This window comes from Protopterus annectens, chromosome 15.part0 (genome assembly GCF_019279795.1).
Source record: "Protopterus annectens isolate FY-2018-M chromosome 15.part0, PAN1.0, whole genome shotgun sequence".
NCBI classification, from domain to species: domain Eukaryota; kingdom Metazoa; phylum Chordata; order Ceratodontiformes; family Protopteridae; genus Protopterus; species Protopterus annectens.
In genome coordinates this window covers 610,788,091-610,803,986 of record NC_056749.1, presented here as the reverse complement: position 1 = coordinate 610,803,986, position 15,896 = coordinate 610,788,091, and the positions used below count along the sequence as shown (strand labels likewise).

Genomic DNA, 15,896 nt, shown 5'->3' with positions numbered 1-15,896 from the left:
TCCGTTGAGGAGTGGAGAACTTAACCATGAAATCCTTAACTCCTGCCTGCTCACGAGTAATTTTTCCTTTATCCTTAGTCCCAAAAAGGAGGACTCATCAGAGAGTGCTGGTGAAAGACACCGTGAAGTTATTCCCAAATCCAAATAATCTGATCCATGCTTGCATTCTCATTGTAATGTCTGTCCCCTGTGCCCTCATTGCTCCATCTCCTGCACTTTAGATGAGTCTCAAGGAAAGTGATGGAATGCATAATACTGCTGCCACCCCTGGACTCCAGTGTGCAGTGTACATTGAGGTCGGCCAACTTTTTCTGTGTGTCTAATATCTTCTCTGCTAGGTCACAGTGGGAAAGAGTCATGTGTGTTAAGTAGTTCAGAACCTGGATAGCAAACAAAAGCATCTGATGTGTATGTGTACAGCTTCATAAGATCCACTGCATGAGAATCCTCACCCAAAACTGGATTCAAGGGCTATTTATCTTCTGAGGACTCTCTATTGTTGGGAGTCACCACCACAATGGAATCTGAAAGAGGAGCATAACTTCAAGGCTTTTTGTCCTTGTGAGGCCAGAGGATCTTGTCTGTTTAACTTGTGACAGGCTTGCTAAATCAACTATCAAGAACAGTCCAAAACCATACTGATCAAGAAATCACAGAAGGGCCCACTCAGGGTGAACCAAAGAGCCTCTGGTTTCTTCTTTAGTTGTTAAAAAAAAAAAAAACTTTCAGTAATAATTCCTTTTCTGTATTCCACTCTTTAACCTAACAACAATTGAAAGTCAGATCTATCCTGGCCTTGTTCATCTTCCTCTAATGAGAGGACTTTGACACAGTCTCTTAGTTGTCTTAATAATGGTATTTACTTTTCTGCAATTTAACTCCTCCACCATTCCTGTAATGCCTTGCATGTCCTTGCCTCTCCAGATCTTGTTCATAGGTTCATAGGTTCATAGGTTTATACTAGGCTATCTGCCCTAAGGCATTTATAAGCCTAGCCCAAATTATTGTGGCTTACGCCACCCCTTATATGAAAAAATACTGTGCCCATTAGTTTGTTGTGCCTCTGTCCAGCAGTGACCCAGAGATGATTCCCGGGGTAAACCTACGATCTCCCATCCACAGGTCTAGATTCCTCTTGAACAGAGTCAGCGAGGTGCTCTGCCTCACATGGACCGGGATTTTATTCCACAGCATAGGGAGTCTCTGAGTGATAAATCTATCCCTCCAGCACGTCCTATTTATATCCGTGCTAAGGTTTAAGTCGCTTGCTCTAGTGGTTTTGATGGATTTGGATTTTTGAGGTGGAGCATGTCCATTAATTCCGGGTTGGACATGGCCTTGTATGTCAGGCACATGTCACCTCTGAGCAGACGGTATGCGACTGAATAGAGCTGGAGTTTCTTCAATCTGGCAGCATATGACAGATTTTGGAGTCCCTTTATCCTTTTGGTGAGGAACTTTTGGGGTCTCTCCAATTGCTGCAGATGTCGGGTGAGATACATCCCGAATGGGGCATTGTACTCGATCATTGGTCTGATAAGTGAAGAGTACAGGGAACAATGACCTCACTAGATCTGGATGTGAATCCCTTCATGATCAGGTGGGCAATGTAGAAGGTCTTTCTAACCACTTTAGCAATGTGAGTGTCAAAAGAAAGGCCACTGTCAACCTGGGTCCCCAGGTCCCTGATAACCTCTTCTGTGCTTAGTGGATTGCCACCTATATGGTAGCTTGGGGTTACCTTGTTTTTCCCGAAGGGTATGACTATACATTTTTGGCGTTTAACTTCAGGCCATGGCTCTGGCACCAGCTATCTGTTTCCGTGAGTCCCTTCTGAAGGATATCAGTGTCCGATGCACTTTCCACTATGGCGCCCAGTTTGCAGTCATCTGCAAACTTTGTCAGCCAAAGTCCTCCCATGTTGGCCTGTACTTCTGAGAAGTAGATGCCAAACAATAGGGGCCAAGGACCGAGCCCTGTGGGACACCACTTGTGACCGGCTTGGAGTCTGACACAGCGCCAGCAACTCTAACCCTGTGGGTTCTGTCCTTAAGCCAGTTTGCAACCCATCTTGTGACATATGGGTTTACATTTAAGCTGGTAAGTTTTTCTACAATACCCGAGTGGGGTATTGTGTCGAAAGCCTTTGCAAGGTCAAGGTAGGCTGTATGGACTGCCTTTCCTCATCAATGGCCTTGGTGACTATTTCAAGAAGTCGACCAAGTTCAAAAGGCATGATCTTCCCTTGACAAAGCCAAACTGGGTCGGGTCCAATGTCTGCAAGTCCCCTATATCTTTGTTTATGAGCTCCATTATGATCCTCTCCATAGCTTTGCAGACTAGACTTGTTAAGCTTATGGGGCGTAATTACCAGGGTCCGTGAGGCCACCTTTGTGGAGTGGGACCACAGTTGCCGTCACGCCACTCCTTGGGCACGTATCCTGTGGTAAGGCTGAGATTAAACAGCTGCCTTATGTGCGGGTTTAATTCCTCATTTAGCTCGTGTAGCACACAGCCGGGGACACCATCCGTCCCATTGATGCTGTGTTTTAGCTTTAGAGAGCGCAGCTTTCACCTGCACATTTGCGATGTCCGGGAGGCTACACTCGGCTGGGCTAGTTATCTCTCCTCTAGGGGAGAGGGGTGAAGTTTGCACTGAACCTGTCTGCCAGTATGTTGGCAATGTCTGTGGGTTCAGTGATTTTTGTATCATTTTGGACTAATTCTGAGCATATCTGTGAGTTTCCACCCAGGTTCCTAACATAGCTGAAAAAGGCCTTATGATTGTCCTTTGAATCCATGGCAATTTTTCTCTCAAAATTGGCCTTAGTTGATTTTATGAGTGCTCGTAATTTTTACTAATAATGATCAGGGGTGACTTCCCTTTTATGGATTTTGTTCTATCATGTAATAGCTTTCTCCTCTTATTGTAAAGTTTGTTAATGGCTGGGGTCCACCAGACTGGACGCTTGCCCTTTGTGGAAAGAGTCTTGGTTTTATTTGGGATTGCCTGATCCATGCAGTCCTGGAGGTGTTCATAGAAGGCATTTGTAAGGGCTTCCGCAGCTTGGGTTGTGGTTTCCTCTGACTCAGGGGCCTTGAAGGATACCACACCAGTCTTGAGTAGTGTGAAGTTTGCTTTAGAGAAGTTCTTCACTATGGTCTTGTGTTGGGGGGGGGGGCGGGATGTGGATTTCCAGTGAGATTAGTTTATGATCAGATCTCACCAATGAGGGATATACTTCCGGTGTGGAGCATTTTGTCCCCATGTTTGTGACAATGAGATCTAGTATATTTTCTCCTCTCGTGGGAACAGTGACTAGCTGTTCCATGGCATTTGAATTTATGAACTCCAGGAACCGTTGGGCTAGAAAGTTAGGGCTTGAGTAATGTTCCCAGTCTATATTCGGGTAGTTGAAGTCACCCAATATGATGGTGTTTGGAGATACATTTATACCCTCCAGTGTCTTCAGGAAGGCTGTGTGGGGTTCCTGAGTTTGAGAGGGTGGCCTGTAGCATGCTACAATTTGTAGAGCAGTTTTGCCTATTGTTAGTTGCACCTGGATGGTTTCAAGCTTCATGCGTTGCCACCAACCTGGAGGTGTGAGTATCCTTTATGAATATGGATACACCCTCCTTTTGTGGAGTGGTCCGGGTTTTGGGGCGGAACGCATGATATGAGGTAAAACCTAATAGTGCCGGGTGCTCTCAGGAGCCTTGAACCAGGTTTCAGTTACAGCACAGACATCGATGTTCTCCATACTGAGAAGGGCCTCGAAAAGTGCATTTTGAGATTTAGACTTCTGGCATTGAGCAGCATTACCCTCAATTTCTTCCCATTTTTGTTTTCTAGGGTGGTAGGTTTAGAATTTGAGCCTTGCCTAAAAAGGCACTATGGGGTGGCAAGAGCCTTAGCCAATATCCGGAATCCCAGGGTGACAGGTGCAAGCCGTCCCTTGAAGCAGCATGGCTTGTCAAGCATGTCATCCCAGGCAGACAGACACTGGATCCCCTTTGAATGACACCAGACATTAAGCCAATTGTTAAAGCTGATCATCTTGTCTCTATATTGTGGCATCATTCTTGGTGAAGGAAGGATACTGCTCAGGGTTAGGGTCATACCTGCCTGGGCTACATAATCAGAGAGCTCCTCTATGTCTCTTTTCATGCAGTCCAGGGAGGTATCGTCTCAGGTCGCTCACACCAGCATGGACAATGACTGTGTCATATTTGTACTTGCTGTGGAGTGACCCGAGTGCTTGTGTTATGTGGCGGATTCTAGCCCGATAGGCAGCTTACTGTGACCCTCTCCTTGTTCAGCCTGGTGAGTGGGACGTCAGTGTGTCTGACTATGGAGTCACCTATGACAAGTATGTTTGGTGTTGTATTTGGCCTTAAGGGCTGTGACTGCTTTGCACACTGCTTTTGTGGTTTATGTGTTGCTTTTGGGGTGTCTTGAGGTAGCAGTTGTTTGGGTGTCTGCTTTGGAGGCCTCTGCTGTTTAGGTAAATTTTACTCAGAGCCTCCAGTATGTCTTTGTGTGTTTATGTGTTTGATTCAGTGGAGTGGTAGCATTATGTGAGGCTGGTTTTGTGGTGTGTGTAGTTGCCTTCTCCTCCTGTCTGGTCTTGCCAGTCCTGAGTTGAGAGAGCTCAGCCTCCAGTTTGGCTAAATAGCTGCATCTCTCGCAAGTATTTGTGTTATGTGGGAGGAGGAGAGGGTTGTCTGTGTACATGAGGCAGTTATAACATTGCCTCAAGATTCCCAGATTCACCAGCTGGACCGGAGAGGAGATTGACAACTGACCTTTGGACATGCTAGAATAATATTGGGAAATCCTTAATTGAAAACAAGGGCCAGTGGGGAGTGAGGGTGTAGTGCTTTTAATTTTAGTGCTGACTTATATAATTGCTTTAGTGAGCAAGTGCCAGGTAACTTGAGTGCAATGTGATACAAGTAACTAAATGCAAAACGACAAACAGTAACTTTCTTTCAAGTGAAACAAGGAAATAAGTACAGTAAGCAATGCAGATATCACTAGTGATCCACAGAAGCTGAGAAGTTGCGTATTAGGTGAATTAGCTTCCAGGGAAATAACAAGCAAACAAACAACAAGTATATAAACAAAGCTAGATTCAGTAGGCCTGGATCTAGTCTATGATAGAGCAAACAAGGTGAACCAATTTCAGTAAGATACAGTTCAAATATTCAGGCACTATAAACCTTTAACCAGAAAATTCCCAGCTCAGAAGGGCAGAGTCCAGCCTCTTCTCCCACAAGAGTGCAGTCCACGAACCTTCTTAATGTAAAATAACTGGCCTGAAGCCCAAGTGCCTAAACCAGAACTAATACACTTGGACACTGGGCTCTCAATCAGCAGTTCCCAACTTAGAAGGATGAAAGCTGCCTGTCCTGCCACCACAGTGCTTGCCACAAACCTTCCTAATGTAAAACAACTGGTCTGAAGCCCAAGTGCTTAATCCAAAAGACTTGAATGATAGCTACACTTTAATCAAGTTACAACCAAGCAGTAATAAATACCATTGAATACTTTAGAGAATGTCTGGATTAGTGCTCAAGTTACACAAACAAAGCTAGATCCAGCAGGCCCGAATCCAGTCTATGCCACAGCAAACAAGGCACCAACTTCAGTAAGAAACAGTTCAGATATGCATGCACTATAAGCCTTTAACCAGAAATTCCCAGCTCAGAAGGGCAGAGTCCAGCCTCTCCTCCCACAAGAGTGCAGACCACGAACCCTCTTAATGTAAAATAACTGGCTTGAAAGCCCAAGTGCTTAAACCAGAATTAATACACTTTTAGAATAACAGACACTGAGCCCTCAATCAGCAGTTCTCAACCTAGAAGGATGTAAGCTACCTGTTCTGCCACAACAGTGCAGACCACAAACCTCTCAGTGCAAAACAACTAACTGGTCCGAAGCCCAAGTGTTTAAACCAAAAGGCTTAGAATGAGTTACACCAAGCAGTAATAAATACAATTGAGTATTTTAAGATGATGCAAAAGTAAAAAGAAGTAGGTAAAAACACAAGTACAGTAAAAGCAGATGAAATTTTTTTTTTTTTTCTGAACAAGTGCTGAGATCAAAGAAACAGATTTGAGTGCTGAAACTAGAAAACTGGCTAGTTACAAGAAAAAAAAAAAAAAAAATTAGTTCCTCTTCCTGCCTGAATTATAATCTAGGCTTCACTATGCTATGGCAGAGCTAGTTACAATCCACTTTGGAGCATCTGGTCCAATTTCTTCAGATTTCCATTCTTCCATCTTGGCAGTTTCTTGATAATTTAGTAAGAATTTTCCTTACTTTTTACCCATTTAAATTGTACCGCTCCCCAAATATCAGTTGGTACCACTTATTACCTGTATTTGTGTCAGTTCAAATTTCTTCAGTTAACTATCCCACTTAGAAGTTAATCTTCAGAGTTACAGGACTTGTTTAGGTTAGAGTAATGGAAAAGACTGAATTTTCTAAACGTTTACCTGTAAGCACAAAACTCCTCCAGATGACCACCAGGCAAGATGGTTGTATGCTTGGTTATCTCTCCCCTTGATGAAGACTGCTCTGTCTATGCTAGATTTGACAAACATACCCTCAGAAACTGGAAAAACAAGTTATTTTGAAAGTTTACTTAAACCCACTGATTATCCAGAGAAGCTCCCCTCCTCTAAATTTTAAGAAGACATGGAGAATGAAAAGATTACGGAGGATATGTCAAAAACTCAGTCATTGCTATCAGCCAAAGGAATTTTCTAGTCCTCTTCCTCCCCTGCAAAGCTCTGCCCAGGTTAAAAAAAGTGGTTCTCTGGTGGACTAGACTGTCCAAAGTTATGGTAGGAGTGATCACAGAACTTTCTCCTTAGGGACTGAGGATATGTGCCTTGTACAGGGAAAGTACTTCTTCCTTAGCTGGAGTGGATCTTACAGCCTTGCCACCTTCCAGACCTGCTTCAGCTGGGTCATATTCTTCTTACAAAATTATAACCAATATCAATTATGACAAATTCTCTAAGTCCATGCTGCATGCCCAACTGGAATTGGGTCCTCTCCCCTCCCTTCCAGGTCTGGGTCTGATCAGAAATGTAGGTTCACCAGACCTTCATCTGATTCCTCACTGGCAACAGTCCAGTGCTGGTTAGATCAAGACTGCCAAGCTCCCTACCTGCTTCAACACTGACTTGACTACCTGCCTTTGAGTCGATGCAAATGCCTTCTTCTTCTTCTGTGTCGATGGTACCAGCTGTACTTTCAGCAGCTGGCTTGGGGTTGAGGCTCAGGTCCTTATGTGTTAAGGTACGTGTACATAGCATTTAAGACTCTTGGAACGAGGGCTCCAAGTGCAGACACAGTCAGCTAAGGTCTTGTTAGTGAAGCAAAAAAGGAACTCATCTGTCGCTCCTCTTTCTCAAACAAGACTCTATGAGAGGCCTTCTATTCCCTCTATTTGGCATCCTAGGTAGCATTTCCATGAACAAGATGATAGCCCTTGAAGTCTGTGCCCTGTAAACTGGAAAAGATACTCCACTCTTCAAATAAGTGGGCTTATTGGTTTTGGAATCCACCTGTTGATTTTAGCATAATGGCAACAGGGATAAAACAATTTCCCATCACGCAGAACCCAAAGGTTCACCAACCAGGTAAAGAATCAAAAATGTTGGTTTCCAGGGTGAAAAACAGCCCAATGGCAATTCTACAGCCTCTACTAAACAGCAGCAGTCATCAACCTAAAGGTTATCTCAGCTGCTCCACTGTGTAGTCAGTCATGAGCCTCTTGTCCTCCACTGGTCAGTGCTGTCAACCATTACATGAAACCAGTGGATGCCCATCTCTAGCTGCTCTCACATGAGAAGAAGGTAACAAGATTAGAGAACATTATTATAAAGGTTCCATCAAAGCTGGCTTTTAGTTAAGCTTCTTTCAGGTGGAAAAGAAAACAAATGATCTTGTGACAATTCTAGACCTAAGCAATCTAAATCAGTTCATCTAAAGCAAAAATTCCAGATGGTCACGCACAGGTCAAGCCTTCCTTGTTTTATCAAAGGTTACTGGCTTTACTCACTGGAGTTCCAAGATTCATACCTGCTCATTAAGACTATGAAGCAGTCAAGGAGGTTCCTTAACTTTAAGGTAGGCACCAGCATTTATCAGTTTTGAACAAAGATATTTGGACACTCCACAGCCCCAGAATGTTCACAAAATGCATGACACTTAGATGACTGTCAGAAGACCTAGCCACCACCAGGGATTCCTTTATGTTATCCTTCCAGTCCCTGGGAATCACTGTCACAAGTCCCAGTCCCAGATACAGCCAGCCCACTGCTTGAAGTTCACAAGATGCATGCTGAACACCAGAACTTCCTCACAAGGAATTTCTCCTATCCTACTGGCTGTGTCAGACTTCATTTTGTTAGTCTGCTTAGAAGATGGCCCTAGAGTGCTGGATCTAATGGTGGCTACAGAATATCTGAGTCCCCATTTAAGGTTCCATATGGGGGTCTTCCAATGGACTTTTGTGGGTCAGTGGAACAAAATAGAGCAAACCAAAATCACGCATGGTGGATCCAGTGCACGGCTCAATCCAAAATGAGTCAAAACACACAAAGCGAGCCAGCACAATGTTAAAGGCAAGCAGAAACCTTCTTTTATTGTGGCATATTAAAACAGAACATAGCAAACCGGTTTCGGACTAAACAATGGCCTTCATCAGTGCAAAAAAATTTTTGAAGATGGTATGTCCTGGTATTCCTTAAATACTACAAGATTTAAAGGTGTATACACCAACAACCAATCCACTAAAAATACATGTGTGTAAAATGAAAAATAGAAACTCAGAAAAAAAAAAAGATAATGAATCATATATAGTCAAAATGCCAAAGCAACAATATAAACATACACATAAAACCCATACATAAAGCTATACTTAAGAAGACCAAATGCAAAGTTCATAGCCAGCATGAATAACTGTTTAATAAGCATTTAGCATTCATTTAGCTCAGGTTTGAACAAAGCACCCAACCTGGTGATCCATAAGGATTCCATCTTATTTAGCTTATCATGCCAGCCTGCTTTAGAAATCCTTAGCATCTGAATCTTATCAATAATACTACAATTGCCAAAAACCCTGATCTGAAATACCCGTGAAGTATTGGCACTGGGGAATTCTTTACTCTTGGCCATATGCCTACATGCACTGCAATGACCACAGGGGAATGAACCAATCAATGGGTCACCGAATAAAGTAGTTTGTATAGATGTTGTTGTTGAATGAAGTTTCTTATAATATGTAAAATGTGAGTTGATCGTCCGACCCCTACAATACAAAAAGGCACATTTTTCAGGTAGAATGTCAGACAAGAGCTCATGTGCCCGCAAGATTCCCCAATGATTATTGACAATTTCCCAGAACCAAGATGAATTACTCCCAAAAGTCATCGTAAATCTAATGGGTTGGGTTCTAGAAATATTGGAGGCCCCCCGTTCCTGTTTGTATTGTAAAAGCTGTGAACGTGGCATGTGTTTGACCTCATTGATAGTTTGATAAATGCGAGGTCTGTTATATCCTCTATGTATAAATCTGTCACAAAGATCCTGTTCACATTCCTCATGGGATTTTGTAGATGAGCAAATACGTTTAATACGTATGAATTGGGATTTGGGGATGTTGTTGATGATGTGGCGGGGATGATTACTAGAAGCATGCAAAAGAGTGTTGTACTGTGGAAACTTTCTATGCACTCTTGTGGCCAAAGTATGATCAGTTTGTCGGGTTATCATGACATCCAGAAAAATGATCTCTTGATATTGCATATCCAAGGTGGAATTAATGCCCCATGGATTATTGTTCAAATATTTGACAAATTCATGGGCCAAAAGCAAATCACCCCGCCACACCATCCAACAATCATCTAAATATCTCCTCCAAATGTCCAATTCAGTCAAGAACATGTTGTTACGAGTGTCATATATATATATTTGCTAAAAAAAACCCATAAAGAGGTCCGCATATATTGGGGCAAAGGATGCCCCCATGGCCGTACCCCTTATTTGCCAATATATCTGACCCTCAAAGAAAAAGATATTTTTAGTTAATACATATTCAACCATTTTGATTAAAAATTATTAAATCCAGTGGTGTAAAGTTGAGATTGTTCCAACCAAAATGCTATAGCTGAAATACCAGCCTCATGTGGAATACTAGTATAAAGGGAAGTGACATCCATAGTGCAGAGCCACCAATCCGATTCCAACTGAGTATCCTGGATAATATTCAAAAATTCAGTAGTATCTTTGAGTCTGGACCGGACCATCGACAGTAAAGGGTTAAGATGATAGGTCAAAAATGCAGACAATGGCTCCGTAAGAGAGCCTCTGCCTGAGACAATAGGCCGGCCAGGAGGACAAGTGGGATGCTTGTGTATTTTAGGCAGCAAATAAAGATACTGAGGAATAGGATCAGGGACCTTCAATTGTTGGCACATATGTTGGTCTATCACCCCTTCTTCTGTGGCCATATCCAAGTATAGCAATCTTAAGTATAGCTTTATGTATGGGTTTTATGTGTATGTTTATATTGTTGCTTCGGCATTTTGACTGTATATGATTCATTATCTTTTTTTTCTGAGTTTCTATTTTTCATTTTACACACATGTATTTTTAATGGATTGGTTGTTGGTGTATACACCTTTAAATCTTGTAGTATTTAAGGAATACCAGGACGTACCATCTTCAAAAATTTTTTGCACTGATGAAGGCCATTGTTTAGGCCGAAACCGGTTTGCTATGTTCCGTTTTAATATGCCACAATAAAAGAAGGTTTCTGCTTGCCTTTAACCTTGTGCTGGCTCGCTTTGTGTGTTTTGACTCATTTTGGATTGAGCCATGCACTGGATCCACCGTGCGTGATTTTGGTTTGCTCTATACTGTTTCTTCACACGCTGGGGATGCTTGGTTGGAATGGCAGCAAAATTTGTGGCCTCGCGTATATCTTGGACATTTCTATTATCTTCCTGTGTTTAATTGAACCATTTGGTTATCGGATGGAGTTTTGACCCATTAAGGTGACTTTTCCTAATTTTGCTGGTTAATGGTGTAAATATTTTTACATGAAGACTGGTACTGGTTATACTTCGAGCACGCTGATTTTTTTTCGTGCTAGTATTGAGTTTAAATCTTGAAGTCAACCTCTTAGGTGTTTATTGGGCTCGGATTCCTTGTGCTTCCTACTCATGTTTTGTTTAATTTGTGTGCTCTCATTCCATTGCTACATCAGTCTGTGATCGAATATACTACGTTAGACTGAGGTTGTTTGTTCCAGTCATTCTTTCAACGTATCTGGTATTATTTGGAACTATGTGTTTGGGATCCATATAAATCAGACAACCGACTCATGAAAGGTGATTCGATCATGTTGGGATTTGGGCCCTTGTTCGCGATTTGACAGTGGTGGAATGGATATCTAATTAACGGGGTTCATCTTGTTTATGGACTTATTTTTGTGCGTTTGTGCTTCAAGAAAAGTTTACCAATATTTCTGAGACTGTCTTGCGACATGGATGCATTTATTCCACACGAGACTGATTTATTGAATGGGGCCGCCTTTTGGACAATATAGACTTTTGAATATCATATTGTGACATGGTTTTGGCTTGTATAGCTCTCTTTTCAGGATAGATATACACATGTTTTTTGTTATTTTTGATTATATATCTTCAAATATTCAGCAGGTTTCTACTAGTGATTACATTATGTTTTTTACAGGTCATGCTTCCTTTTCAGATTGTAACATTGATCAGGTAGCTAATGGTGTTTTGAAAGTTTTGTCTAGGCCTAGGCCTTACAGGAATTACTACGAATTAGGTTTTCTTTAGCCCAAAAATTTTTGGATCTTAGGTGTATATGCACTGACTTAAAATTGGTATGTTTGAATATCAGAATATTATTTTTACTCCATGAACAGAACATTTTGGTATTGGATTCAGGATGATATAGTTCATTTTTACTATACTGAAGGGGGTAGATTGGTTTTCTAATAATGTATCTATGGTTTGAAGCCATAAGGCTAAAGGAAGTGTGTTTTTTTACATTTAAGGCTTTACTAAACATTTTTTGGTATCCTTACAAACTTTATTGCAAGTTTTGATTCGTTTTTTTCATTGCATATCAGGCTCTGAATATATCATGATTTTGATTCATCTTATTAGATCTATTGTCACATGGTAGAGACGTATGTCGACCGTGTTTTGATTGAAACACATTTCTTAATGGATATCATTTGGGTCCTGATATATGCGGGCCGCAGTCTTGTCCTTTTTCCCTGACAGTGTATATATCATACACAATTTTGGCCTTAAAAATTATTGGTTAACAGTTGAAACGAAGGTCGGCTGTGTGTATTTCTTTATGGTCGTGAGGCGTAATAGTGTTTTTCTTAATATGGATACCACATTTGTTTATGTCTTGCTTTGTACCTAATTCTGTTACCCTCTATGAACCAATATAACTTTGAATCGAAATACCAATAATATTATTATGGCCTTTGGTTTTTAGAATTTACTAATGTTCTGTTCACACATACCCATTTGGTTTGGTGCATAATTACCTACATTGTGTTTAACTAAATTGGATTTGGCTATTTTTATGGTCCTTTCCTGATATATAACAATATATTCATCCTGATTGTCTTTTAAGATTCATAAACATTGATCTTTTGATGGACAGTATGGATTTAAGAGGTATTTTGCAGGGTTTGTCTGCCGACAAAGATAATTTGGAAGCCTTTGGCTTAAATAACTCCGATTCTGGGAACTCTAATATACATGCAGAGGACACCAAGCATGCGTGTGGTACTTTGTTCCACAATATTACAAAAAATATGAGGGCTTTAAGAGCCAATGTATGGCACATAAAGCTGTTTAAAGCTTATAAGTTAAAAAATATAACCCCTCGAGGACTCAGAATCCGGATCCAGCCTCTTGTAGGTTTGATTGATGAGCAATTGACCAAAGATTGGGCTAAAACCCAACATGATGCGTCCATGCTATTTGTGGACACACTCATTTCATACTACGAACGCATGGTGGAATTACAGACCGTTGAAGTCTGCAATAATTGTTTAGAAGCCCAGGTCTTTGAACATGAGCAGTTTTATCCTAACCATATTAAGGAATTAGCAAAGGACCTAGCCACCCTGGAGACACAATTGGTGAAAAGGAAAACACAGAAGTTTCAGCGTGATTTGATAGATTATGAGAAAGGCAAACCTTTTGTTGCCCATAGAAGTGTAAGATTTTATGATTCAGTTAGTAGAGTGAACAAGAAGAAGAGGCCTAGATCAATATTGAAGAAAAACACTTACTCTACCAGTAGCATCACGGATGAGGATACTTCCTCGGTTACAGATTTTGAATGCCCCTCCAAACAGGGGTCCCCAGTGGCCAAGCGCAAACCCTTAGCGGACCCTTTAGAATTAGAACACGTAGGGGGGGGCAGGAAAATTGGAGAAGGGGCATGCAGTCTACAACAGTTGTTACAGAAGATAGTGAAATAATCAACAATGTGCACAATATATCCTCTTTTGAACTGTCACCTGTTCATAATAAAGTTCTTAATAAGGGTCTAAATTTTGTGGCTTCCTCCTTTGTTTCTGAACAGACACTTGTGAATGAATTAAATTAATTTTGTCGATTGATCAATTTAAAGATATTCTTTGCAGATTTTGACTGCTGTCAAAGTTCTTCTGGTTTCCAATTTGGGAAGTCGAGTTTTCAACCACCCATGGATAAACATGTGGCCATATTCAGGGAATGTGTGATTAAGGATTTACATTTCTCCCCTGGATATCCACCTATTAAACACAATCTTACTTTATTGGAGCAAAAAGGGTTACAAGAACTTAGTTCCAATCATGATATTGTGATCTTGCCAGCTGATAAAGGGGGAGGTATTGTGGTTATGGATCAGGTCATGTATATTGCTGAAGCTAACAGACAACTATCAGATGCTAGATGTTACATGCACATGGTAGTAAACCCGACACCCAACTTTAAAACACTTATTGATTCTTTCCTGGATATGGCCACAGAAGAAGGGGTGATAGACCAACATATGTGCCAACAATTGAAGGTCCCTGATCCTATTCCTCAGTATCTTTATTTGCTGCCTAAAATACACAAGCATCCCACTTGTCCTCCTGGCCGGCCTATTGTCTCAGGCAGAGGCTCTCTTACGGAGCCATTGTCTACATTTTTGACCTATCATCTTAAACCTTTACTGTCGATGGTCCGGTCCAGACTCAAAGATACTACTGAATTTTTGAATATTATCCAGGATACTCAGTTGGAATCGGATTGGTGGCTCTGCACTATGGATGTCACTTCCCTTTATACTAGTATTCCACATGAGGCTGGTATTTCAGCTATAGCATTTTGGTTGGAACAATCTCAACTTTACACCACTGGATTTAATAATTTTTAATCAAAATGGTTGAATATGTATTAACTAAAAATATCTTTTTCTTTGAGGGTCAGATATATTGGCAAATAAGGGGTACGGCCATGGGGGCATCCTTTGCCCCAATATATGCGGACCTCTTTATGGGTTTTTTTGAGCAAATATATATATATATATGACACTCGTAACAACATGTTCTTGACTGAATTGGACATTTGGAGGAGATATTTAGATGATTGTTGGATGGTGTGGCGGGGTGATTTGCTTTTGGCCCATGAATTTGTCAAATATTTGAACAATAATCCATGGGGCATTAATTTCACCTTGGATATACAATATCAAGAGATCAATTTTCTGGATGTCATGATAACCCGACAAACTGATCATACTTTGGCCACAAGAGTGCATAGAAAGTTTCCACAGTACAACACTCTTTTGCATGCTTCTAGTAATCATCCCCGCCACATCATCAACAACATCCCCAAATCCCAATTTATACGCATTAAACGTATTTGCTCATCTACAAAATCCCATAAGGAATGTGGACAGGATCTTTGTGACAGATTTATACATAGAGGATATAACAGACCTCGCATTTATCAAACTATCAATGAGGTCAAACACATGCCACGTTCACAGCTTTTACAATACAAACAGGAACGGGGGGCCTCCAATATTTCTAGAACCCAACCCATTAGATTTACGATGACTTCTGGGAGTAATTCATCTTGGTTCTGGGAAATTGCCAATAATCATTGGGGAATCTTGCGGGCACATGAGCTCTTGTCTAACATTCTACCTGAAAAATGTGCCTTTTCGTATCGTAGGGGTCGGATGATCAACTCACATTTTAGATATTATAAGAAACTTCATTCAACAGCAACATCTATACAAACTACTTTATTTGGTGACCCATTGACTGGTTTGTTCCCCTGTGGTCATTGCAGTGCATGTAGGCATATGGCCAAGAGTAAAGAATTCTCCAGTGCCAATACTTCACGGGTATTTCAGATCAGGGTTTTTGGCAATTGTAGTACAGACTGGGTGGTATATTTAGCCACCTGTACATGCTTTTCATTTTATGTAGGTCAAACCTCTAGACCACTGAGATTTCGAATCAGTGAGCACCTTAGTGCAATTAGAAAGAAAAAAAATAACAAATGCTTTATATAAACATACTCTGACCCATAAAACAACACAATTTCAATTTGTCATTATTGATAAGATTCAGATGCTAAGGATTTCTAAAGCAGGCTGGCAAGATAAGCTAAATAAGATGGAATCCTTATGGATCACCAGGTTGGGTGCTTTGTTCAAACCTGGGCTAAATGAATGCTAAATGCTTATTAAATAGTTATTCATGCTGGCTATGAACTTTGCATTTGGTCTTCTTAAGTATAGCTTTATGTTTGGGTTTTATGTGTATGTT

General features: G+C 41.0%; 1 protein-coding gene across 1 annotated transcript in view; it reads right to left on the bottom strand.

Moving 5' to 3' along the window:
- The window catches only part of LOC122789953 (fibronectin type-III domain-containing protein 3A-like), a 1,322,139-nt gene that overhangs the window by 489,430 nt on the left and 816,813 nt on the right, over positions 1 to 15,896 (bottom strand). The window lies entirely within an intron of this gene.